The sequence below is a fragment of the Lycorma delicatula genome, chromosome 6 (genome assembly GCF_047948215.1).
Source record: "Lycorma delicatula isolate Av1 chromosome 6, ASM4794821v1, whole genome shotgun sequence".
NCBI classification, from domain to species: Eukaryota; Metazoa; Arthropoda; class Insecta; order Hemiptera; family Fulgoridae; genus Lycorma; species Lycorma delicatula.
The window spans coordinates 52919472-52936459 of record NC_134460.1 but is presented as its reverse complement, the minus strand read 5'-3'; the positions used below and the strand labels follow the sequence as shown (position 1 = coordinate 52936459).

General features: G+C 31.2%; 1 protein-coding gene and 2 non-coding genes across 3 annotated transcripts in view; 2 read left to right on the top strand and 1 right to left on the bottom strand.

Moving 5' to 3' along the window:
• LOC142326860 (roundabout homolog 2-like) overlaps positions 1-16988 on the bottom strand; it is a 1022566-nt gene that overhangs the window by 581307 nt on the left and 424271 nt on the right. The window lies entirely within an intron of this gene.
• Positions 7646-7717, top strand: TRNAQ-UUG (transfer RNA glutamine (anticodon UUG)). The gene has a single exon. It is a non-coding gene; the product is annotated as a tRNA-Gln (tRNA).
• TRNAQ-UUG (transfer RNA glutamine (anticodon UUG)) lies at positions 14336-14407 on the top strand. The gene has a single exon. It is a non-coding gene; the product is annotated as a tRNA-Gln (tRNA).

The window sequence follows — 16988 nt, the reverse complement described above, 5'->3', positions numbered from 1 at the left end:
TGTAAATACCTTTCTTTTTTTTTTACTACCACTTTTTAAACACAACAAGGGGCGACCGGTAACCGCCTAATAGAAGTTGCCTTGACCGCACCCGTGTGTCGCGGCGTAGACTGCCCACTCTGACTCCAATTCCTTCTGGACCTCCTATCGGGGTCCCCCCTGAATCATAAGGATATGCCGACCTCGTCTTCCGGACGACCAAGATACCACTTCTTAGTGAGGCCACCCTTCCCGTTCCTATTCCACCTGTGGACCGGGTATGCTTACCATGCATACCCGCTATCATAAAAAAAGATATTTTTTATGATATTTCCTAAGTCAATTTTTTAATATCATGGTGCATATAAAAAAATTTGTTATTACTATTATTAAAAATAATTATTATAAATTATTAATATTATTATAAATAATAATGATAACATTAACTACAAATACTACATTACGACAATGAAGTTCAAGTATATAAAAATTAAACTATCTAACTATACATTAAAATAAAAGCAGTTATCACTTGATTTAACTAACCTAAAACGAATGGTAGATACGAAATAATTAAACAAAAAAAATTCAAAGAAATAAAAAAGTATATCAAGCATTGGTTTCCGTGCAAACGGTTACCTGAAAGATTAGTAGTTCAATCCCACAAACATACGATTATTTTGTATTATGTTATAAAACAAAAAAAAAATATTATATATAATAACTAAAAACCTTGAAGTAAATTACAATTTAATCGATAATACAAGTCTCCGTGGCGCAAACGGTTAGCGCGTTCGGCTGTTAACCGAAAGGTTGGTGGTCCAAGCCCACCCGGGGACGATCTATTTTGCTTTTCTTCATATCATCAAAAAAATTTTATAATAAATAGTAACTAAAACCTTGAAATAAATTATAATTTAGTCGATAATACAAGTCTCCGTGGCGCAAACGGTTAGCGCGTTCGGCTGTTAACCGAAAGGTTGGTGGTTCAAGCCCACCCGGGGACGATCTATTATGCTTTTCTTTATATCATCAAAAAAATTTTAAAATAAATAGTAACTAAAACCTTGAAATAAATTATAATTTAGTCAATAATACAAGTCTCCGTGGCGCAAACGGTTAGCGCGTTCGGCTGTTAACCGAAAGGTTGGTGGTTCAAGCCCACCCGGGGACGATCTATTTTGCTTTTCTTTATATCATCAAAAACATTTTATAATAAATAGTAACTAAAACCTTGAAATAAATTATAATTTAGTCGATAATACAAGTCTCCGTGGCGCAAACGGTTAGCGCGTTCGGCTGTTAACCGAAAGGTTGGTGGTTCAAGCCCACCCGGGGACGATCTATTTTGTTTTTCTTTATATCATCAAAAAACTTTTATAATAAATAGTAACTAAAACCTTGAAATAAATTATAATTTAGTCGATAATACAAGTCTCCGTGGCGCAAACGGTTAGCGCGTTCGGCTGTTAACCGAAAGGTTGGTGGTTCAAGCCCACCCGGGGACGATCTATTTTGTTTTTCTTTATATCATCAAAAAAATTTTAAAATAAATAGTAACTAAAACCTTGAAATAAATTATAATTTAGTCAATAATATAAGTCTCCGTGGCGCAAACGGTTAGCGCGTTCGGCTGTTAACCGAAAGGTTGGTGGTTCAAGCCCACCCGGGGACGATCTATTTTGCTTTTCTTTATATCATCAAAAAAATTTTTAAATAAATAGTAACTAAAACCTTGAAATAAATTATAATTTAGTCAATAATACAAGTCTCCGTGGCGCAAACGGTTAGCGCGTTCGGCTGTTAACCGAAAGGTTGGTGGTTCAAGCCCACCCGGGGACGATCTATTTTGCTTTTCTTTATATCATCAAAAAAATTTTAAAATAAATAGTAACTAAAAACTTGAAATAAATTATAATTTAGTCAATAATACAAGTCTCCGTGGCGCAAACGGTTAGCGCGTTCGGCTGTTAACCGAAAGGTTGGTGGTTCAAGCCCACCCGGGGACGATCTATTTTGCTTTTCTTTATATCATCAAAAAAATTTTAAAATAAATAGTAACTAAAAACTTGAAATAAATTATAATTTAGTCAATAATACAAGTCTCCGTGGCGCAAACGGTTAGCGCGTTCGGCTGTTAACCGAAAGGTTGGTGGTTCAAGCCCACCCGGGGACGATCTATTTTGCTTTTCTTTATATCATCAAAAAAATTTTAAAATAAATAGTAACTAAAACCTTGAAATAAATTATAATTTAGTCAATAATACAAGTCTCCGTGGCGCAAACGGTTAGCGCGTTCGGCTGTTAACCGAAAGGTTGGTGGTTCAAGCCCACCCGGGGACGATCTATTTTGCTTTTCTTTATATCATCAAAAAAATTTTAAAATAAATAGTAACTAAAACCTTGAAATAAATTATAATTTAGTCAATAATACAAGTCTCCGTGGCGCAAACGGTTAGCGCGTTCGGCTGTTAACCGAAAGGTTGGTGGTTCAAGCCCACCCGGGGACGATCTATTTTGCTTTTCTTTATATCATCAAAAAAATTTTAAAATAAATAGTAACTAAAACCTTGAAATAAATTATAATTTAGTCAATAATACAAGTCTCCGTGGCGCAAACGGTTAGCGCGTTCGGCTGTTAACCGAAAGGTTGGTGGTTCAAGCCCACCCGGGGACGATCTATTTTGCTTTTCTTTATATCATCAAAAAAATTTTAAAATAAATAGTAACTAAAACCTTGAAATAAATTATAATTTAGTCAATAATACAAGTCTCCGTGGCGCAAACGGTTAGCGCGTCCGGCTGTTAACCGAAAGGTTGGTGGTTCAAGCCCACCCGGGGACGATCTATTTTGCTTTTCTTTATATCATCAAAAAAATTTTAAAATAAATAGTAACTAAAACCTTGAAATAAATTATAATTTAGTCAATAATACAAGTCTCCGTGGCGCAAACGGTTAGCGCGTTCGGCTGTTAACCGAAAGGTTGGTGGTTCAAGCCCACCCGGGGACGATCTATTTTGCTTTTCTTTATATCATCAAAAAAATTTTTAAATAAATAGTAACTAAAACCTTGAAATAAATTATAATTTAGTCAATAATACAAGTCTCCGTGGCGCAAACGGTTAGCGCGTTCGGCTGTTAACCGAAAGGTTGGTGGTTCAAGCCCACCCGGGGACGATCTATTTTGCTTTTCTTTATATCATCAAAAAAATTTTAAAATAAATAGTAACTAAAAACTTGAAATAAATTATAATTTAGTCAATAATACAAGTCTCCGTGGCGCAAACGGTTAGCGCGTTCGGCTGTTAACCGAAAGGTTGGTGGTTCAAGCCCACCCGGGGACGATCTATTTTGCTTTTCTTTATATCATCAAAAAAATTTTAAAATAAATAGTAACTAAAACCTTGAAATAAATTATAATTTAGTCAATAATACAAGTCTCCGTGGCGCAAACGGTTAGCGCGTTCGGCTGTTAACCGAAAGGTTGGTGGTTCAAGCCCACCCGGGGACGATCTATTTTGCTTTTCTTTATATCATCAAAAAAATTTTAAAATAAATAGTAACTAAAACCTTGAAATAAATTATAATTTAGTCAATAATACAAGTCTCCGTGGCGCAAACGGTTAGCGCGTTCGGCTGTTAACCGAAAGGTTGGTGGTTCAAGCCCACCCGGGGACGATCTATTTTGCTTTTCTTTATATCATCAAAAAAATTTTAAAATAAATAGTAACTAAAACCTTGAAATAAATTATAATTTAGTCGATAATACAAGTCTCCGTGGCGCAAACGGTTAGCGCGTTCGGCTGTTAACCGAAAGGTTCGTGGTTCAAGCCCACCCGGGGACGATCTATTTTGCTTTTCTTTATATCATCAAAAAAATTTTAAAATAAATAGTAACTAAAACCTTGAAATAAATTATAATTTAGTCAATAATACAAGTCTCCGTGGCGCAAACGGTTAGCGCGTTCGGCTGTTAACCGAAAGGTTGGTGGTTCAAGCCCACCCGGGGACGATCTATTTTGCTTTTCTTTATATCATCAAAAAAATTTTAAAATAAATAGTAACTAAAACCTTGAAATAAATTATAATTTAGTCGATAATACAAGTCTCCGTGGCGCAAACGGTTAGCGCGTTCGGCTGTTAACCGAAAGGTTGGTGGTTCAAGCCCACCCGGGGACGATCTATTTTGCTTTTCCTTATATCATCAAAAAAATTTTATAATAAGTAATAACTTAAAACCTTGAAATAAATTACAATTTATTCGATAATACAAGTCTCCGTGGCGCATGCGGTGCGGTTTTTTCATCCCTTATTTACAATTAATAGTGCCCACCAGTAAGCTTTTAACCAGTATTATCCAGACATAATACAATAATATTTTAATAATGGTAGGTATGAACCTATACTTTGGGCTTCAAAGGCATATTGAACAACAATATTTAATACAGTTAGTGTAATAATAATTTTTAAAAAATATATGCTCTATAATAACAAATAAGCAAAATCAAAACAATTATTTTTTCTTGAATTATTTTAAATACCGAGGTAAATATCTTTTATAATAGAAAAGTATAAAAAAAAATTATGAACACAAAATATTCCGTATAAACGATGAATTTAAAGGCAACAAATATAATCTGAAACAAACCCAGAGGTTTAGCGTATATATAACGTAGGCCTTTAAGCGTATTTTACTCGCATAAATCACCACTAATATTACAAACAAGCTGTTATTTAATAAAAGAGGCACGAATTCAAAATTAGAACCAATAACAGAAGTTTTAATGGCTTTAGACGAAAAAAAACTTTTTAATTTATTAACAAAACGGGATGAAAAAGACGTAAGTCTACCATAACTATTACAATTGTAATGAGAATAATCTATTAATTATTTAGTACCAATACCTACAATCCACTGACTAATAGGTAATTATATTAAGAAAAAAGTATTAAATACAAACGATATAAATAAAAGTTTTTTTTTTTTACACGCCACTTTGTAAGTGCAAAAGAGCATTAACACGTTTTTCTTTTTGTTAGTAATAACAGCAGCATGAAAAAGTTTGGAAGAACCATTACGCAAGTAGGTAACAATCTGAATTATCTAAGTAGAATTTAATTAAGTTATTAAAATTGTTGTCTAGTAGTTAAATTACAAATTAATTTCATTTAAGTACAAAATATTATTGTTAAGAGATCATATTCTCTTACCTGTTATTTTGATGTAAATGTTATAGTATAAACATTTACGTTTTGATGCGTTGCTATACAGATCAAATTTTGAACAGAGTTGTTATAAAAATGCTTCTATGCAAAGATTTTAAATGACTAATTGTTTTGAAGAGGAGTTAACGATTCTTCCTAATAATTTAAACTAAACCGTTTGAATTTTATTACGAAGGAAGCGTGTTGAGGAACATCCATAGAATTCTAAGAATGCTTGGGTGTATAAAATCAATTTAAAAATTTAAAATATCGTACTTATTTTTTAAATCGATAAAAATGTAAAAATCCTTTGTTTAATTTAAATTGTTTCATCTTGTTATAAGTAGAATATGTAAGCTGGCGATCGAAATTTCACCCAAATATTTTATTTTAATACCATGAGAAATTTATTTGTTACTTAAAAAGAGATCGATGAATAATTTTTTTATTTTTTACTTCCTTGTACAAAGTTAAAGAAGTATTGTGATCGTGAACAATTTCGGTTACCAGATTTCAACGGAGATATCCATTTTGACCATCCCTGAATCGATTTTGACTAGTTTCGGCGTATATACATTTTTATGCTAGAAGAATTTTTATCCTTTTCTTTCAATTTTGATTTTTTTGGTTCTATGTCTTTAATTTTATTATCCGAGAAGGGAGCCTTTTGCACAACCCATCGGAATTAGGTAAGTTTTATATAGTTTCTTTATTCTATTATTTTAACTTTTATATTTTAAAGACTCCGCCTGCAATATTAGTTTTGAGTTTTATTTCACTTTTTTGACTTTTATTTCATAAATTTTTATTATATGATTTATATTAATTTTAAACCTTATAAGTTTTATTACTTTAGAGTTATTTTACCTTTTAATTAAAGAAACTTCCGGGCGATGATAACGCACAGGCGTTTTTCGCCCCCAAACAAAAACAAAAAAAATAAGTTTCGACGTGACGTCTAATGAAAACGTCACGCCTATGATGTTTAATGAAAACATCAAAGACAGATGTTAAGCTGTTAGTAATAAATATTCAAATATTTGTACGGTTGAATGGAGGGTAACAGGATGGTGAAGCCATGTAAAATCTTAAAACGTACGTAAGTATTTATGTATCTCGCATAACTCAAAAACGATTAGCGATAGGATGTGGAAATTTTGAATTTAGAACTGTTGTAACATCTAGTTGTGCATCTTCCCTTTAGATTGCAATCGACTGGACCAAAAGTGTCCAAAAAAGCCCAAAATCCAAAAAAAAATTTTTTTTGACTGCATTAATAAGCTCTCATTGAAAGCTTTTCAATGATAAGTGGTATTTATTTTTCATTATAGCCAAATAAAAGTATAATTAATGAAATATTTGGACCTTAGGGGAAGATAGATCAGTTCGAACCAGACTTCATTTCCTTTTTTTAAATTTTCTTTGTAATTTAAATTATTGATTTATAAATAATTATTAACTTCACATTGAAAAAAAAAATTACGATGAATAATAATTAAGTAACAAAAAATCTTTTTCTTTCTGAAAACATTAAATTACAGTATTATTTACAAAAGATATAAAAATAAAATTTCTCAAGAATATATTTTAAGATAAATTTTGTAGAGAAATAGTTGTAGGGAATGGAAGAATAGTTGGAATTTTGGAGAGGAATAATAATAGAAGAATGTAATGTGGAACCCCTCGCAATTTTTTTAAAATTATGATTAGGCAAAACTTTGACATACTTTTAAAAGATTTTTCTTCAAAAAATTTAGGAAAATATAAGTATGGTTTTAATTCATACAGGACGCCCTCAGCCATAACTATTTGAAGATTACTTTGAAGATTAGTGTGTGTACTTTCTTTCTAAACCACTTACAATAAAATCAAGGATTTTTACAAACGCAAACTTCTGAAATTCCCATCGAAACTTTAATTAAGCTCGATAGAATACAAATTTATGACAAATCATTATATGTTAACGTCAATACCATAATAATCGATTACATTCTTGGTGCTCTTAAATACAAAGAAACCTTTCTTACTTAATTCATAAAAATTGTTTAAAAGGATTATGCTTTTTTATTATTGTTTACTAATTTTGTTTCAGTCAACCAAAATAAAGCTATTAAAATGCTGTACATTAAGTTACAAGACAGTTTTTAAAGTTTTATTATAATAATATACTTCTGCCCTTTTCAGTATCAAAAAGGGAATTTCCTAAATTCTGAATTCTTAATAAAGAGAAAAAATTGTATTTATATTAAAAACCAGTTGATTCGAGTAAATGAACTTGGATAAGGGATAGCTAGAAAGCTTTTAGCTGAGAATATTACCCATATTTGTGAAAGAAAGAATAAAAATATGGAAAAATTGAGAAAAATACTAAATTTATTTAAAAAAAGAAGAGAAATAAAAATTTCAATGATAAAAGCAAAAGAAGCCGATGATAAAACCAATATTCAAACGAGTTAACAGGGTTCCATGGTGTAATGGTTAGCACTCTGGACTTTGAATCCAGCGATCCGAGTTCAAATCCCGGTGGAACCTTTGAAATTTTTTTATTTTTAGATTTGTTTATTTTTACTTAAGAGAAACATAATCATTACCGTAATTTCTTATAAAATACTTCTTACTGCTTTTTTGTGAATATTTCAGAACTAAGCTCATCTAATTTTTGAATGACGGGGAAAACAGAAAAGTACTAAAAGTCAATCCAACTCAGCCAGCATCATTATATTTTCAAAAAATGTGGGTAAAAATTAAAGTTGCCATGGACTGGTTAGGTTAACAAAAATAATTTTTTTTGTGTGATGACGGGCATCGACTGCTTTGGTCATTTTGTCTAATAAAAATACAAATTTGTAGCCTATGAAAAATGCTATGTCTAACTGAGATTTGAACCCAGGACTTCCGGATGAAAGGCTACCACTCCACCACGGAGATCGACCATAATCTTTTTATTTTGAGTTTTGATTGACTGGATGCATGTTTCTATTCCTTCCCATTCTATACCGATTTCTTAGTCTGAATATGGAACGGAACGGAGCGCAAGAATGGCGGAAGTTTCAATATTTCTCCCTACAGATCGCAGAGCCTGGACAATGTCCCTTGCTGCTCTATCTTTCTATTTTCGGACAGATTTCATCGCTTATTTAGTGGCGGTTATAAATTTTAAGTTTTATTTGTGGACGGATTTGGTAATTTGCGTTCCTATCCGTATGGACCATGGTGTAATTTATATTACCGGTTCTGACCGTGATAGACTAAGCCTTTGAGCTTAGTAATCCCGGCGTGATTCCTTCAGTTCATCCGCTGAAGTACTTTTTGTACCAGCAACTATGAGCTAGCAGGAGTGCGCCTACCGGAGCTCTAGTTATTTGGAGGGAGAAATGCGCCCCGTTCTCCGTAGGGAGTCGCATATGCTGACTAAATGAAATTGTGGTCTCTTCGTGGGACGGTGTGGGGTGATGTCTAGCTTTTTATAGTTTTAACAAAATTTAATTGAGAAAACGATCACTTTCGCGGCCGGAATTTTTGTGCAGTTTCTATTTATAGGTTACGCAATATAGAGGCTCCTAAGCCTGGTTTGTCATTTTTTGACTCTCGTACCGCCTCTTCACGGTGGTTCGTATAATACGGCATAAGGCCGTTTTCTTATACCCTGTGGAGAACGGTCCTCTCGGCAGATGTCCCGGAGATGACCGTGTTAGGACACGGCCACTCTCCTGAACAGTCTGCGTGTCTGCGCCACTCCCACCTCGGTTACGGTATGTACTCCCGCATAGTTTGAATATGTCTCTTACATCCTACATACGAAACTGCATGTCTTACTTGTTCTAATCTTTTTTTTTTATTCTCTACACTTTCTTCTACAAACAGTTAACCAAACATGGTTGCTTTAAAATTTAATCTATCTCTGATCTTTTTTTTTTACAAGATTCAGGCTAAATTTTGCACTACTCTAACTCTTTAAAGACGAGTTAGAGTAGTGCAAAATTTCTAATAAAAATACAAATGTATTTAATTTGGGGAATCTAACTACTGGAGTAATTTTCAACATTTTCTTCTAATAATATGTTCCAAAAGCTTTTACTTTAGGTTTTCTACTTTTAAATGTACATACTTTGTTGCTATTTGGTCAACAAACCAAAGAAATACTTTTAAATCGTCTTCTAATTTCTAAGTTTTCATTTGATACAAGCAGATTTCTTTTCTACATGAAAGCACTTCCAACTATACCATACTTCTAATATCATTTTTAAACAAAGGATATTTTTTATGATTTTACTCCAGTAATAATATAATTTTATGATTGCAAGTGTATTATTTTCTCCTACCTCAATATTGATCTTCACCTTCCTGTTACATTTCATTATTTCTATGTTAATTCTTAACTGAATTTTTTTACCAGCCATGCAACCAATTATTACGTTTTCCAAGTTCGACCATATTCATTTTTTTTAAATCACAAACCAGTTAACTGGTTTGTGCTACGGTCCATTCCTTTCTATTCTGAGTTAATGTTGTATCAGCAACATATACAATACCTCCTCGACTATCCGTTTTATATATTTCAATCTTCGATGCTTTTTTGTTTTTTTAAATAATTGATTCTTATAAATGGTTAGTTTTTCTTTTTTGGATTTATTTCTTTTTTTTATAACTAACCTTCCTACAGATGTTTTATCTTATACACACCTCTTTATATTACCAAATTAAATAAATAACCTGAATGTTTTATGTATGACCATCAACATATTTCGCCTTTTGACAAGATTTTACCATACATTTCTCTGCTCATTAAAAGACATTTCTAATTTTATCGACTCACTAATTTTCATATCCTCTGTAGCAAATTTCAAAGACGGGTATATTTTCTCTTTCTGTTTTTCCTATTGTCCGCGTTTGCATTAGCATGAGTCGCTGCACTCCAAAGAAATATTTTTTTTAGAATATATTTCCAATAGATTTGAGACATCTAAAGCTTATGACAATCTGGTTTTATCTGTATTATTTTGATCCTTCAACATAATTAAATAATCGAAAAGTAAATAAATAAATATATAACAATAAAACCAATCGATTATATATTAGTCAAAATCAAATTTTATTCTATATTTTTTATATCTTATTAATAGCAGAATTCATTCTAACTGGTTTATACAATTTTTTTTAATCATAAATAACAAAGAGGTCAGTACTTTATAAATAATCTTAACATCCATCTTTTTTGAACATTACTATGTAGAACCGTATAAAACACTATCAGCCAACGAAAAAAAAATTAAACTACCAATAAATATCAAGATCCATCAAAAAATATCTCGCTTGATGCAAAATAAAAGTGAAATTTAAAAAAATAATAAAATTATAAACATGCTTACTTTATTCTGTTCTATTTCAACATACTACTGTACACGTGCACATGCTCACGCAAACACATTCAAACATTTATTAAACCCACAGCAGCTTGAAAGAATTAAAATGTTATATAAATTTACATACGTATGTAAACACAAAAATAAAAACAAAAGTCATTTAATAAAATAAAAATAGATCGTCCCCGGGTGGGCTTAAACCACTAACCTTCGGTTAACAGCCGAACACGCTAACCGTTTGCGCCACGGAGACTCATTTATTTGTAAAAATTTACCAGATTTAAATTTCATAATTATTAACGAACTTGAAAACAAACGCCCCACGAATGTTTATAAAAATCAACCGTAAATAACAAAATACATTACGGACCGTCTGCGGGTGGGCTAAAACAGCTAACCTTTTTTTAACCAATCATATGTGTTAACAATTTGCGCCAGGAACCACACTATTTATAAATTCAGCTCACAATAAACACCGGAACTGGTAAGTGAAAAACATATACCACGTTATTATTATTGATTTCGTATGCAGTAATAGAGCACAGAATAAATCAGTAATTCATGTTAAAGTAAAAACACGTAAATTTACAATAAAATAAATAAAAGACCAAACAACATATGAATGTTTCAAAACACTAAAGAGCAATTATAATAAGGATATATATATATATACATATTTTGCGTGAATTTTAATAACGTGTAAGAATGTAATAGCTGTTAATATGTATGTATGACATACATCGTTGGCTCGAGAAAAAGAATAACGCTTATGTAATACTACATCAACTGATGGAATGGAACATGTATGTATTTTTTCTAGTTCCAACCATAAGTTAGAAACCGTTATTAATATTCGATTTTATTTACTAATTAAATATAATTTCACAATCATTCCAAGGACTCCATGTGAAATTAACAAATTAAACTACGTTCTACTATGGATCAGTGGACAAAAGGCAGATGGAACTACAGATCGATTCCGGACTCCAGAAATGGCTGTGCCGAAAACACGGGGAACTAGGTTACGAGCTGACCCAGTTCCTTACCGGTCACGGATGTTTCAAGGCATACTTGTGCGCGCGGACGCTGAGATCATCCGCGGATTACTATACGCGATTACTATGGGGAGGAAGACACCGCGGAACACACGGTGTTCGTCTGCGATCGATTCCTGCAATATAAGGAAGCATGCAGGGGAGAATTCGACGTGCTTACCCCAGGGAACATCATTGAGAATATTCTTCAGACTGAACGATCGTTGCACGCGGTGTCTACGATGCTGATTAAGATTAACCGCACCAAGGTTGGGAAAGATATCCACGGATGAATCACACCTTTGATTCTCCCTTGAAGCATGTTCCCGGCCCCAAAAGGTAGAAGTTAAAAAAAAATATATATATATATATATAAAGATAAAATAATAAAAAAAAAATTAAAAACGCAGGATCCCGAGAAAACTACGAGGCGTGGGACCAACAATGGAGGCGCGAATGGTGACAAGACACATGGGAGTGCTGTGATAATAACGTAAGGTAGGACCGGCATCCCATGTTGTTTAGTGGGTAGGCCTACATACCATGGGTATGAGACCACATAATGTTTATAAAAGGTTTTCCCTCCTCCGACAAAAAACAAAACAAAATAAGTTCACTAGTTGAACTCTAAATCCAGTAAGATATTACTACTTTTATCACACTTTGATAGAATTTAATAGCACATAAAACATTAAATCTCGATTCAAACTCAACCAGGTGTAATGGTAGCACTCTGGACTCAAAACCTAGCGATCCGATTTCAAATCTCGCTGGAATTTATTTTGAAATTTTAATTTTATATTATTCATTGATTTATATTATTTCATAAAAGGTAAGTAAAAACAATTAAAATATACTTTTAACAAGGTTCTATGGTGTTCTAATTCTTTGAATAAGTTGGTTCCACGGTCTAACGATTGGTATTGTGGACTCTGAATCCAGCGATCCGAATGCAAATCTCGGTGGGACCTATCATTTTTATAATTCTATTATCAATTCCTTCGCATTAAACAATTAAAATTCATTTAATTATAATTTAATTCTTTGAATAAGTTGGTTCCATGATGTAAATGGTTAGCATTCTGGACTCTGAATCTAGCCGATCCATGTTCAAATATCGGTGGGACTTATAATTTTATTCTCAATTCCTTCACTTTATTGGACAAAATTCTTTAATTATAATTTATTATTTTTAATAAATTGGTTTCATGGTGTAACGGTTAGCACTCTGTACTCTGATTCCCACGATCCGAATTCAAAACTCAGTGGAACCTACGATTTTTTAAAAATTTTATTTTATTCATTTACAAAACTTCGGCAAAAATCCATATGACAGAAACTAAAAAACAAGGATAGTTGTAAGGTGATTCCATGGTGTAATTGTTAGCACTCTGGGCTCTGAAGCCAGCGATGCGAGTTCATCTCTCGGTGGGATCTATCATTTTGAAAGTTTTTTCTTCTTTTTATTTGGATAATCAATCATTAATATGATATTTTGTTCAATTTTCAATTCTTTTCTTGTATATACCAATTTTTTATCTCAATATTTTTACTTTCTTCTTAATCTTTATTTATATATCTCTGTCGAAATATTTTCGGATCTTTCTCTTAATCTTCCTTAACTTTCGGTGGCACCTTAACTTTCGACTATTATAGTAATTTTACCACCATGTGACCTCTGATTTTCTGTTTATATATGTTTATATATATATATATATATATATATATATATATATATATATATAATTTCTAATATACATATATATATATATATATATATATATATATGTATGTATATTAGAAATTATATAACAATAATAATAATTTATGTATATATTTTACATGATTACCGGAAGAAAGTTTTCATTTCGACGATATTCCTAGGATATATACAACTATGTAAAACCACGCTGGAGCTCGTATTTCTTTTATATTTGTATTTATTTTTTAAGAGGTGATACCACTATAAGAATAGCTCAATTTTAATTGTCTTAATTTCTATTAAAATTTCCTATCAGTTAATTAAGAACTAATTAGATATCTTTTTATTAATTTCCATTAATTAAATTCAGGGATTTGGAAAATACAATGATGAGTGTGTTGTAGCGTTTACTTATAAATAAGCTAGACACATATACATTTCTGATCGAAACCTTTTTTAAGCCATTATTAGTTGCTAACCAAGTTCTAGATTTATTAAAGAATAAATAAGGATACTTATTTTCACGGATTAAAATCTTTTTATTCCCTAGGTACATCACGAAAGTTTTACAAGTCGAATAATAATTGAAATAAAAAAAGAATCCAGAACTTCTCCTTTATTTGAGTGTTTAAGAAATGAAAAAATTATTTAGGTAATAAATTCAAACTTTATTTTAACCTTTGATGAGTAAATTAAAAAAATATTATTCCTTAATGAGTTCATACGAGCTTCACCAAACAGGGCAAAATATATTTTCTAGGACAATGCAATGATGAGGCATATAAAACGAATAAGCTTATTATTAAAGCTTATATTGTTAAATATAATAATATAAAAATTAATTAATATTTAATTTCAAAATGTGATGGAAATACAGTCCAATTGAAGTTACAAGAAGGTTCCATGATGTAATAGTGAGCTGGGACTTTGAATCCAGCGATCTGAGTTCAAATCTCGGTGTAATTTATTATTTTAAAATTTAAATTTTGTTATTAATTGATTTGGTTACGATAAAAAGTAAGTAAAAACAATAAAAATTTGTTTGTAAGGAGGTTCCATGGTGTAATGGTGAGCACTCTGGACTTTGAATCCAGCGATCCGAGTTCAAATCTCGGTGGAACCTGATTTTTTTTTTTTTTATTCAAGAACTTTCAATTAATTAGTATCATTAAAAAGTTGTATACAGTGAATTAGCAAATCAAATACATTTTTATTTATTTCTTTAAGTCATGATATATCTGACCATCTGTTAGATTATATCGCAACAGAAATAATATACACAATAAAAGTTAGACATAAATTATTAATTAGAAACTGGAAAATGTTATGTACATTGATAGTACACAAGTAATATTACACACACTATAATTTTTTTTTTTTAACAAGCTTAATAACGCATTTACAAGTGTAAAAATTCATACAACCCACAGAAGACTGGTATCTATATAAGTAAAAATGTAAATGTTTGTTTGTTCAATATCTTAAATCTCCGAAAGTTCTTCACAGATTGCTTTGAAATTTTGACATAACATAGCATTCGAATACGGACGTGTTTTATATGCCTACTATTTATATACCTAAGATGTCACACCTGTAACAAGTAAAAACTTGCTTTTTATGAAAAACAGCGGTATCTGTTGGACGTAAAACAACACACGCTATACTAAATATTTTATGATTCCATTTCAATGTTTCCGAAATGTGTGTTCGGTATAGACTAAATACTACTGGACCGATTTACGCGCGGGAAAAAGTCGGAAAAGTTAAAAAGGGAAGAAGGGGAAAATATAAAAAGGGAAAAAGGCGAAACGGAGAAATGGAAAACGGGAAAAGGAAATGGAAAGGGAAAAGGAGAAAAAAGTAAAGGGTGAAGAGGAAAAGATGAAGCGGAAAAGAAAACAAGGGAAAGTGAAATGGGGGAATGCAATAGAACGGGGGAAGGGAAGAGGAAGAGGGAAGACGGAAGGAAAAAGAATGACGGAAAGGAGAAAATGGGGAAATAAGGAAGAAATAGTGGAAGGAAAGGGAATATGGTCAAAATGAAAAAGGGGAATTTTATAAAACGGAAAAGGGAAATTTTGTGAAATTCCATTATGTTCAAATTGTTAATGTTTTATCAAACTTTCAATTGTGTTCATTTAATACATTAAATAGTATAATATACATTAAATAGTATATTATATATTATAAATATATTATATAAATAGTATATATATTATATATATATATATACTCAAATCTAGCAATAGCAAAGCATTGCCGGGTCTGCTAGTTATTAATAAATCAATATATTTGAATTAAAAAAAAAGATCAAGTCTGATCCGAACCGATGTGCCTTCTCCTTGTATGACCCAAATATTTCATTAATTGAAATTTTATTTGGCTACAACTCTGAACCAATGAAAATAAGTACCACTTATGATATATCGTTGAAAATCTTTCAATGAGGGCTTATTACTACATTTCAGAAAAAGTAAAAAATACGTACGTACGTACAGACGCCACACGATAAATAGTCAAAAGGAATTCAGGGATGGTCAAAATGTATATTTCCGTTGAAATCTGAAAACCGAAATTTTTCGCAACCACAATACTTCCTTTACAAAGAAGTAAAATTGAACGGAAAATCACTGAAATTATCAATTTGTCTATTTTTTTTTTTAAATTTAACAGCATGAAATACTCATTACTCTTGTGAATAACTATTCCATTTTCGTGGACGATTCATATCACGTATTAGATCGCTTACACATAATAGGTTATGTAATAAAATGTTTTACAAAGATTAAAAAAAGAATTGGAATCAAAATTATGTCATCCATCTACGTATAAAATACTAATACATATAAATTACTCATATACCCACCAGTTTTCATCATCCAGCCGTAAGGGACAAATATCCATGTATTGTGATACACACAAGGTTAGTGCATCCCTGGACACATATGCTTTCCTTTTCTTCCATGACGATATCCATATATAGAGTGTCCATTTAAATGAATCATAAATAGTTTTTGTTAAAGCATACATAACGAGCTAATACAAACACACTATCACATATTAAGAGTGTAATCAAGGGTATTATTGATTAATTTTTGCCGTACAATTTAAATTTAATAAAATTTACAGAACATAAAACACCTATATAAAATATAATTAAAAAAATATATATTTCTAAACAAATAAGAGAGAATCAATTTAATGTATAGAAAGTTTCGTTATTGTAATTCTCTGTATTATATTGTATAACTAGCTGATCTCATATGATTTGTGTAATTAATTTAAATATGAGTAGTTTTACCACATGATTATCGACTAGACGTTTTTTAATTTTACTTAAAAATAACTGTAGTAAAATTCTAAACTTTTTTTTTTTTTTACATATTTACGTGAACTTGTAAAAACCCACACTCACACACACACACACTCACCCACACATTATTTGTACAAATATATTATATGTTACTTAATTTTATAACCGTAAATGGTCATCAACAAATAAAAACTTGATAGTAATAAAATTAAATGACCTGCTTCCATACATAAAATCCGTAATCAACGGACCAATTTTATTACATTTTATTACCCTCATCTTCTTAAGCTAATTGTATATGATTATAAATGTACCAGGAACAGAATTATAAATATATATACTTCATTATACGAAGGTCTTTAAGAGTACTTACGAACAATTATTTATACAC